General features: G+C 41.8%; 1 pseudogene; it reads right to left on the bottom strand.

Annotated features, from left to right (window-relative positions):
• Positions 1 to 395: 395 nt before the first annotated feature.
• Positions 396 to 1228, bottom strand: LOC110544157 (L-lactate dehydrogenase A chain-like; annotated as a pseudogene).
• Positions 1229 to 10714: the final 9486 nt, after the last annotated feature.

The raw sequence follows: 10714 nt of genomic DNA, 5'->3' as shown, positions 1-10714 counted from the left end.
TCAATTGTTTTTTGTTTTCCTAATTAAATTTATTCTTTGGAACTTGACATATGTATATAATGATTTTTTTCCACTGTTCAAGGTTTATTTGGTGTTTTTATTGGCATGACACTTGGGTAGTTGCTTGCATCATCCATATGCAGATCTTTATTTTATATACTATCGCCATGTACACTAAGACACATATGATACACTAAATAATATCCTTTAAAACACTTATGCACAAGATATGCATAACAGACTTACACCCTGGAGTCAGGTTATGGCTAGTTGGGAACTCATTGGCCTAGGCATGTCTGGTGAGGGTGCGCAACACGGGGACACAGCAGGTTACCAGGATCATACACAACTGGCAGTGGACTGTCACAACCAGGTTACCACCACATAAGTACCTCTTAGCATCCTCTGAGGTGCACTCGCCTAAGATTCTTCACTGTGCTCTCAGCCAAGTATGCCACAGATAGGCCAATGGCTCAGGATGTACAACCTTTCAGTTTGATCACTTCATAGCGCTGTCAACCACCTGCTTGTGAACCTCCTTTCACTGCTCCTTGTCTGCGTCAGTGCCCTGTTCTGGGTTCAGATTCTTTAGGGAGACACCGGCCACATTCACACCACTCCACACAGGCACACTAGAGTCTCCATGATCCCCTTAGGACCCATCTCTGACAGCCTAGTGGGTGAACTCCCAGCCTTTCTCTCATCAGGTAATGGAACCGAGAGGAATCCAGATTGCAGCCACTTCCAATGACTCGGTTTTTGGGAAAATCACTTATTTTCCAAGCCATATAGGTCAAGATATCCACTGGGTTGGAAACAATGAGCATCTTGCAGTTTGGACAATACTTCACAACATTAGGAATGATGAATCTGAAGATGTTCACATTTCACTGGACCAAATTGAGCCGGCTCTCTCTCTCTTGCTGACAGGCCCTGGCTACAATAATGACCACTTTGAAGTTTGCAATCACACTTGTACTCTTTGTCAGAAACAATTTTTGATGTTCCAAGGAAAAGGCTGCCGTGCTAAAGATCCATCATCCCTCCCTTCAGTTTATCTTCTATGACATCAACAAGGACAAGGCCATTGGCCAAGACCTTCATTATGATACTGATGGCACAAGCCAAGCCATGTCAACAGCACCAATCCCAACCACTGTAATCTTGTTCTGGAGGGCCTGCTCTTCCTTAAGAAGTTCACAATCAGCTGGTCCTTGAGGGTTGCCATCTTGGACAACCTTGAACCTTTTGGGACTGCTAGTACACAAAGTGGGAGGTCAGGTGTGTTGCACTGTGGTCAGGGCTCTGCAATATGGGTTATTCTTGCACCTTACTCTTATTTTCTTCGCCTGTCAACCAGCTCCCATCTACTACAAATACCTACTCCATATTTGTCTTATTGTCTTGTTTATGACGCACTGATATTACCCTCAATGATGATATTTGATTGTAAGTTTCATTGCATTTCTGACTTAGAGTACTTAGCAACAACTATGTCACATCTTTAATTTTGGCACACATTGAAGGATTTTCTGCCTTGATAATTAGACTTTCACCTTTAACTTTGGGGTCTCACAAAATAGTGAATGAATAAACTGTGGTATTAAACATAAATATTTAATGTATTTAATCATAATATTATGGAAATAAAAATGCAGTGAACAAAATAAAAATAATGGAAATGGAAAAAGTGGTGAAAAAAAAGAAAGGTTCTATGAATGAAAAGAGTTTGAAAGATTATAGTTAAGAAAAAAAGTATGACAAAGAATGAAGAAAGCTGATAGGCCTTATCATAGAAAGCTTATAGGTCTTATCATACAGCAAACAAAATATAGCCTCAATGTAAGCCTCAAAAACTCACTTAAAAATAAACAAAACTTTCCATCTCTAAAATCAATGAATTTTACAGAATTAAAAATTTGTATGAATCTGTAATATTCATAAATACTAACAGTAATCTATCACAAAAACAATCAAAATATAGAAGTGGTAAATGTTAAAATACTTAGTAATATTTTTAAAATTTTTTTTCTTTTTAGTTACATTTTGTTAACTCTGTGTCCCCACTGTATCCCGCTCCCTCATTCCCTCCCAACCCCACACTCCCTCCCTGGTCTCCTCCCTGCCCCTTTCCAAGTCCACTGATAGGGAAGGACCTCCTCCTCTTTCATTTGACCCTGTTTTATCAGGTATCTTCAGGACTGGCTGTAGAGTCCTCCTCTGTGACCTAACAGGACTGCTCCTCCCCTGGGGGGGGGGAGTCAAGGAGCCTGACCTTGAGATCCTGTTAGAAATAGTCCTTGTTCCCCTTACTTTGGAAAACTATTTGGTTACTGAGCTACCACGGGCCACATCCGAGCAGAAGTTCTAGGTTATATGCATAGATGGTCCTTGGTTGAGTGTCAGTCTCAGAAAAGACCCTGTGCCCGGATATATTTGGTCCTTGTAGAGCTTCTATCCTTTCCATATCATGCTAACTCCCCTTTTTTCATGATTCCCTGCACTCTGCCAAGGGTTTGGTTATGAGTCTTAGTGTCTGCTTTGAAACACTGCTAGGTAGAGTCTTTCAAATGCCTTTTGTGGTAGATTCCTGTCATTCCTTAAATGCACATCCCATTTGTCTTTCTAAATGAGGATTGATCATCTTCGCCTGTGTCTACTTTCTTGATTATCTTCTTTAGGTGTGTAAATTTCATTATGTTTATCATATCTTATAGGTCTATATAAGCGAGTATATACCATGTTTGTCTTTCTCCTTCTGGGATACTTCACTCAGAATGATCTTTTCTAGATCCCACCACTTGCCTGCAAATTTCATGATTTCCTCCTTTTTGATTGCTGAGTAGTATTCCATTGTGTAAAAATACCACAATTTCTATATCCATTCCTCCGTTGATGGACATCTGGGTTGTTTCCAAGTTCTGGCTATTACAAATAAAGCTGCTACAAACATGGTTGAACAAATGTCCTTGTTGTGTACTTGAGCAAATTTTGGGTATATACCTAGGAGTGGTATAGCTGGGTCTTGAAGACTGAACTTTCTTTTGCCATTGCTGAAATTTTCCCTTTAATGGTTCAAGTTTCACCTTGGATGGTTAAATATTTCTTGTAAAGGTAAATTTTGTACCCTTGATAGTTGAAGTTACCTTTGAGGTGGCTGAAATTTCACCTGCCATGGTTGGTGTTTCCATGGTGATGGTTGAAGTTATTCCAGTAAAGTTTGAAATTTTACCTGGATGGGCTCAATTATCTCCTGTGATGGATGAACATTCCTGTGAGGTGACTAAATGTCACTTGTGAAGTTTGAAGTCTCTCTTGCGATGGTTGAAGTGTCACCTGTGGTGGTTGACCATTTCCTGTGAAGGCTGAAGTTTCTTTCACCTGTGTTGGTTGAATTTTTGACTCCCAAGAATGAAATTTCCTGAGCCATGACTAAAATTTCGCATGTAATGGTTGATGTTTCATCTGGGATCGTTGACTTTTTTTCTACAAAGTTTAAAATTGCACCTCCGATAGTTGAATGTTCTTATGAGGTGGTTGAAACTTCACCTGCGATGGATGAATTTTCCATTGTGATGGTTGAAGTTTTTCTACAACGTTTGAAATTTCAACAGGCTTGGCTGACTTATTACCTAGATATTTGGATTTTCCTGTAATTTGACTGAAATATTGACTGTGATATATTAAGTCTCTGTTGCGATGGTTCACATCTTAAAAGCAGTGGCTGAGTTTTTCTTGTGAAGGTTGAATTTTTGCCTGAGATTGTTGAATTGTCACCTGCAAAGACTGAACTTTCCTGTGCCAGCGATAAAATTTCCCATGTAATATTTGAAATTTCACCCAGGATTGTTGACGTTTTACTTGCAAAGTTAAAATTTGCACCCTTGATAATTGAGTTTACTTTGAGGTGGCTCAAATTTCACCAGTGATGGTTGATGTTTCCATTCTGATGGTTGAAGTTTTTCCAGCAAAGTTTGAAATTTCTCTTGGGTAGGCTGAATTATCTCCTTTGTTGGTTGAACTTTCCTTTGAAGTGACTAAATTTCGACTGTGATGTTTGAAGTCTCTCTTGCAATGGTTGGAATGTCACCTGCAATGGTTGACATTTCTCCTGTGAAGGTTGAATTTTCGCCTGTCAAGAATGCACTTTCCTAAGCCATCACTGAAATTTTGCCGTTAAAGTTTGATGTTTCACCTACAATGTTTGACATTTTTCCTGCAAGGTTTAAAATTGCTTCCTTGTTATTTGAATTTTTCTTTCAGGTGGCTCAAATTTCAGCTGCGATGGTTGATGTTTCCATTGTGATTGTTGAAGTTTTTCCAGCAAAGGTTGAAATTTCTTCTGGGTAGGCTGAATTATTTCCTGTGATGTTTGAGCTATCCTGGGAGTTGACTGAAATGTCGCTTGAGATGTTTGGAGTTTCTCTTGCGAAGCTGAAATGTCACCTGCGATGGTTGACCTTTTTTGTGTAAAGGTTGAAATTTGACCTGAGATTGTTGAATTTTCATCTGCAAAGACTGAAATTTCCCATGTCATCGCTGATATATCCTCTGTAATGCTTGAATTTTCACCTAGGATGGTTGTCATATTTCCCGAAAACTTTAAAATTATACACTCAGTAATCGAAGTTTCCTTTGAGGTGGATGAAATTTCACCTGTGATGGTTGAGGTTTCCATTTTGATGGCTGAAGTTTTTCCACCAAAGTTTGAAATTTCACCTGGGTAGGCTGAATTATCGCTTGTGATGATTGAACTTTACTGTGTGGTTAAACTTTCAAATTTCACCTGTGATGGTTGAAGTCTTGCTTGCAAATGTTGAAGTTTATGCCAGTCATAGTGGCACAGTCCTCTAATCCTAGGACTCAGAAGACTGATGCCAGAGAATAAAGAGTTCAAGGCCAATCTGAGCTACATAAAATTATCCTGTCTTGGGACTGAAATGTTGGCTCAGCAGTTAAGACCTCTGGCCCCCACATTGTAGCTCACACCTATCTGTAACTACAGTCCCAGGAGATGTGAGGTCCTCTTCTCACCTCTGGGAGCACTATACACTTATATGTACATGCAGGCAAAACACCCATATACATTTGATAATATATGGTCTGTCTCAACAAAACAGCATAAACATTTATTTTCATATGATTATTAGGGATAGGCGCCACTTACCTGAATCTTCTTTTTCTAACCATCTAGTTGTCAGTCAAGGCCAGAGTTTTATACAAATTGACTGAGGAGATAACCACTTGCTGTCTCAGAAGTTTGCTATAACGATTGGCTTCCCTTCCAGCTGATAGGCTGAGAGCCGTTTTTGCTTTCAAGCTACCACAGGCTGTTTTCAGTTTCTTGTCATAGGGTCTTCTCTACAGGGTTTATAGCCTGAGAGCATAGTCATCAAAGTCAGGAAGAGCTGTTTATAGAAAGGGTGTGTCAGCTGGATGAAAACTGTAACACTGTGCAGTCAAGTCCTAAAAGAGACCTCCAGTCACTACTGTTGACTGGTTAGCAGCCCTCTGTACCTGGTAGGAACAGCTCACCATGCATGATCTCTAGAAGGTGGACAGTCCTGGGACACTCTCAGTTGCAGGTGAGATCTTTGGTTTGATTATTTGCTATATGTGAATTAAAATGAAAGCTGAAGCCATACCTATGTTATTTACCAGGTCAGAATGCTGTTCCATATCATTCTGTCAGGTATTCTATTACAAAGTAGTCTAGCTTATTTACAAGGAAAATACTCACTTACGTAGAGGTTGCCTAAAATGTAACACAGAATAAGCAGTACTATTACCTGACCCAGGATTATTTGGGATAGTTAAAATATAAGGTGCTAAAATACTTTGGACTAAGTTGGTATTGATAATTTTTGTACAAAAATAATCTCATAGGTAACAAAGTTTAGTAAATTGGTGCTGAATCACTAGGCAGACTTTTGTTCTCAAAACAGACTTTCACATGTTTCTTACAATTGGCAGAGTTCCTTCTGTAGCAGCTGTTGTTCTTCAAAGTATTAACTATTTGCTGAATAAGCTTAAGTTTATAACATGCTTTTATACATATAATTCTCTTTTTTTCCCACAACTTTCGGGGTTAGTCCTTTTGTTACACCCTGTTCGTGAGCCCCAAAAGACCTACAGGAATTGATTCCATTGCAAAACACAGGAGGGTCTTTTTATTACAAGCTCAACCCCAGGTGGCTGCACTTTACAAAGACATTTGGGCAAGCAACCCCCGGTTCCAGGAGATCAAGTTTTTTAAAGGAACAAAAATGCCAGTTGGGTAGTACAAGCCTTGGTATTACAGGATTGGATAAGAGAAACAAAATGCAAGCGGGGTGGTCTCTAGGGAAGCTGACCTTTAAAATGATTGGTCTATTTTTAGGCACCAAGACTGCTAATGGTTGGGCCTAGCTATATGGGACACATCTGACCTCTAGTTCTTAGGGGCCATGTGACTCCAGTCATACCCTGAGGTTTATCTGGGTGGGGACTGCTGCTGGCTCATTATCTGAAAGGAATGTGGACTTGTGATTCTGCTCCAACCCCAGGAATTAACTCTAACCTTTCACTTTTTATTTCTGTCATAAACATGAAAAACTGAGGCTTAGGAAGGTCGAAACATAGTCCTGGCCATAAAACCAAGAAGGTTAAGAACTGTGATGTCCTCTCTCTGGGATTCAGAGATTCTTTCTGCTGCCTGCTCTCACACACACAAGGTGTTATTGCCATGTCACTGGCCTGCAGTGACACCTGAATACCACCTGAGTGAGGGCTCGGTAAAAAGAGAGCATGGTGACACAAAGAGGACACCAAGTCTAGACTCTGATCAAGGTGTCATTTACTGAATGTAAGGTTATCACTTAAATAACAGAAAATTACAAGCAGTTTTTCATGGCAGCAGCTTTACTTGGTAAAGCGAATGAGGAATCACTCAAAGTCACACAAAATTTGCTGTCTGGTTACCATGGTTGCACAGAATTTATTATGTAGTACTCAGGATCAAAGGTCTCCTTTGTAGGACTACCAAGGTCAGTCTTTGTGGCACTGAGTTTTAGATTATAGCCAGGGCCAAGAGGCAAAATTGCACTGCTCAGGAACAGCAATATACACTCCAATTCAGCCATCAAATCGAATTAGGCTGCCACATTACCATAGAAATGAGAAAAGAGAACAACAATTATTAAGATTCAAACAGAACTCTTTGGCATGTTCTAAATGTTTTCCTTCTTTTTCAGGTATAAGAAGGAGAAGTGTAGAATAGTCTAGTTTAATTCTGTTGCTGTAAAAAGAACCTGGCCAGCAACAGTTTTGAAAGGAAAAGCCTTATTTTGCTTCAACTTCTGGGTCATAGTCCATCCTAGAGGAAAGTTAGGTCAAGAACTTGAAGCAGGAATGCTGAAGCGAAAATATTACCTAGATGAATAAATAATACCTAGATGAAAAATTACCTAGATGAATACATAGATGAATGCTGCTTTATGGCTCATTGTCTACCTCATGCTCACTTAGCTCAGGCCAGCCTCCCTAGGGATGTTGCTATTCACACTGGGCTGGTCCCACCCACATCAAGCTGGGTTGCTGTATGTTGTCCAAGTAACCTAATTAGCATAGTAGTTGTTGGAAGTAGAGAGGAGAGCAAAAGACAGAAATGTACAAATAATGGAAAATTGAAAGATGCCAACAGCAATCACTCTGGCCCCTCTTGATTAAAGACAGATGGTACAGGTGCTTGAGAATACGTTGTACTGCTCAGCATAAAAGGAGCCTTCTGGAATAAAACTTTGTCACATGGCTGTCTCATTTTCTGGCTCATTATTACATTTTCTTACAGTTCTTATTTTGTGTCTTAGATGTAGACTACTGAATCTCGGAGCTAACATATATTAGGACAACATTATGCTACAGAGTGAGCCTTTACAATCTCGTGCACTAGCTTGAGCAGTCACAGAAGTTGACATGGAAATACAAGGTTGACATGTGCAGTCTGCTTTGTAGGAGCAGAGCTGCCTGACATCATGGCTGCTACTCCCCAAGAAATACATCTTCTCTCCCTACCCTTCACTGTGCTTGTTTTTTTTTTTTTTTTTTTTTTTTTTTTTTTGTTTTGTTTTGTTTTTTTTCCCTTGAGGTTGGGTATTTCCAAACAAAGTTGGAGGGAGGGGCTTAAAGTAAAGGAACTTGAAGTAGATAAAAGCAGTATTAATCACCCAGGGTGTCTGATATTTGTGCTGTTAAAGGGATGGATGCACTGTTAGGACACGTTAACACATGTGACATAGTCTGTCTAATAACACTTCATGAACTTAGTGCTTAGAAACTCCCTTCTTAATCATATAAGTAACCATAGACATCCTCCTATGTCTGCTGTAGAATCACTTCATGCTCAGTTGGCTCATGCTTTGTAGTGTGGAGCCTGTCAGATGTACGTGAGTCTAGTATGTCCAGCAGACCTTGTCATCTCCCGCTTAGACAGTCATGTCCAGAAGAGCCTCTCATGTCTAGCTGAGTATGTCATAGCCTGCTAAGCCTGTCTCTTGCTGAGTTTTTAACATCCATCAGAACCTGTCATTTCCAGTTTTTCCTGTCTATTACTGAGACTAGTATGTCAAGCTGTACCTGTCATGCACATCTGAGCCTGTCTCCAGCTGAACCTGCCATATCCAGCTGAGTCTTTCTCAATTTAGACTGTCTTCAGCTGAGTTTGTCATGCCCCATCTGAGACTGCCATGTCCACTTGAGCCTGTCTTGTCCAGCTAAGCCAATCATGTCCAAATGAGCCTCTCTTGCCCAAATAATTTGGTGTGCAGCTGAGCTTATCATTTCCAGCTGAGCTTGTCTCTAGCTGAGCCTGCCATGTCCAACTGTTCCTGTCTTGTACAACTGAGCCTGAGTGTCACACAGAGAATGTCCTTTCCACCTGAGCCTCTTGTGTCTAGCTGAGCCTGGCATATTCATCTGAGCTTGTCATGTACAGCCTAGCCTGTCACTGCCTGCTGAGGCTTTCTCTATTGAGCCTGTCTACAGCTGAGCTTACAATGTCCTACTGAGCCTGTCATGTCCAACAGAGCCTGTCAAGTGCAGCTAATTGGGTCATGTCCAGCTGAGCCTGTCTCTAGCTGAGCCTGCCATGTCCAGTTGACTCTGGCAACATCAAGGCTGTGTCCAGCTGAGTTAGTCATGTCCCCCTGAGCCTGTCATGTACAGGAGAGCCTGTCTTGTCCAGGTGAGCCTGTCATGTCCAACAGAGCCTTTCTTGTCCAGGTAAGCCAGTGTGCACCTGAGCTTGTCATGTCCAGCTGAGCCTGTCTCCAGCTGGGCCTCTCATATCCACCTAGGACTATATCCAACTAAGCCTTTTTAAATCCAGCAGAGCATGTCATGTCCAGTTGAGGTTTACATGTCCAGCTGAGCCTTTCATATTTCTTACTGAGCTTTTACATCTAGCAGTGCCTGTGGGTCCAGTTGTTTGTGTATACTGTTGAGACTCTTATGTTCAGCTGTGCATGTCTTACCCATCTGAGCCTGTCTCCAGCTGAAGCTGTCATGTCCAGCTTCACCTGTCCTGTCCAGTTGAGCCTGTCTTGTCCATTTGATCTTGACATGTCCAGCTTAGCCTGTCTTGTCCAGGTGAGCCAGTATCCAGCTTAGCTTGTCATGTCCACCTTAGACAGTATCAAGCTAAGCCTGTCTCCAGCTGAGAAAGTCATATCCAGTTGAGCCTGACATGTCTAACTGAACCTATCTCGTCCACTGGAGCCTATCAGGTCCAGATGAGCCTGGTATGTCCACCTGACCTTGTCATGTCCAGTTGAGCCTGTTTCCAACTGAGACTTTGACATCCAGCAGAGCAAGTGTGTCCAGTTGATCCTGTGTCTTGCTAAGCCTGTGATGTCCAGCTGAGATTTTCATGTCCCACTGAGTCTGTCACTTCCAGGTGAGCCTGCCATGTCCATGTGAGCTTATCTACAGCTGAGCCTGAACTTTCCAGGTGATCTCTCATGTCAAGCTTTGCCTACTGTCCTGTAGAGCTGAGCCTATCTCCTGCTGAGCATAAAATGTCCAGCTGAGATTGGCATGTCCAATTGAGACTGTCATTTCCAGCAGAGCATGTCATATCTCTAGCTGACCTTTACACATCCAGCAGAGCCTGTCATGTCCAGTAGATCCTCAATACTGCTGAGACTCTCAAGTCCAGTGTGCTTGTCATGTCCACCTGAGCCTGTCACCTCCAACTGAGTTTGTCACCATGGAGGCTGTCTCCAGCTGAGTTTGTCAGGTCCCTCTGAGCCTGTCATATCCAGGTGAGATCTGTCTTCAGCTGAGTCAGTCTCAAGCTGAGCCTGTCTCTAGCTAGGCTTGTCATGTACATTTGAGCCTGCATGTCCAACTTAGCCGGTCTTGTCCAGTGGAGCCTGTCAGTTACAGCTGAGCCTGTCTTCAGCTTAGCTTTTCACAACCAGCAGAGCCTGTCATGTCCAGTTGATCTTATGTCCTGCTGAGTCTGCCTTGTCCAGCTGAGTTGATCATATTAAGGCTATCTCCAGCTGAGCTTGTTATATCCCATTGAGCTTGTCCTGTCCAGGTGAGCCTATCTGTAGAAGAGCCTGTCATGACCAATTGAGCCTGTCTCAAGCTGAGCGAGTCTCAAGCTGAGCCAGTTTCTAGCTGGGCCTGTCATGTACATTTGAGCCTGCATGTCTAACTGAGCACTGTCCAT

The sequence above is a fragment of the Meriones unguiculatus genome, chromosome X (assembly GCF_030254825.1).
Source record: "Meriones unguiculatus strain TT.TT164.6M chromosome X, Bangor_MerUng_6.1, whole genome shotgun sequence".
Lineage (NCBI taxonomy): Eukaryota > Metazoa > Chordata > Mammalia > Rodentia > Muridae > Meriones > Meriones unguiculatus.
The sequence above is the reverse complement of the archived record's forward strand: the minus strand, read 5'-3'. Positions and strand labels throughout refer to the sequence as shown.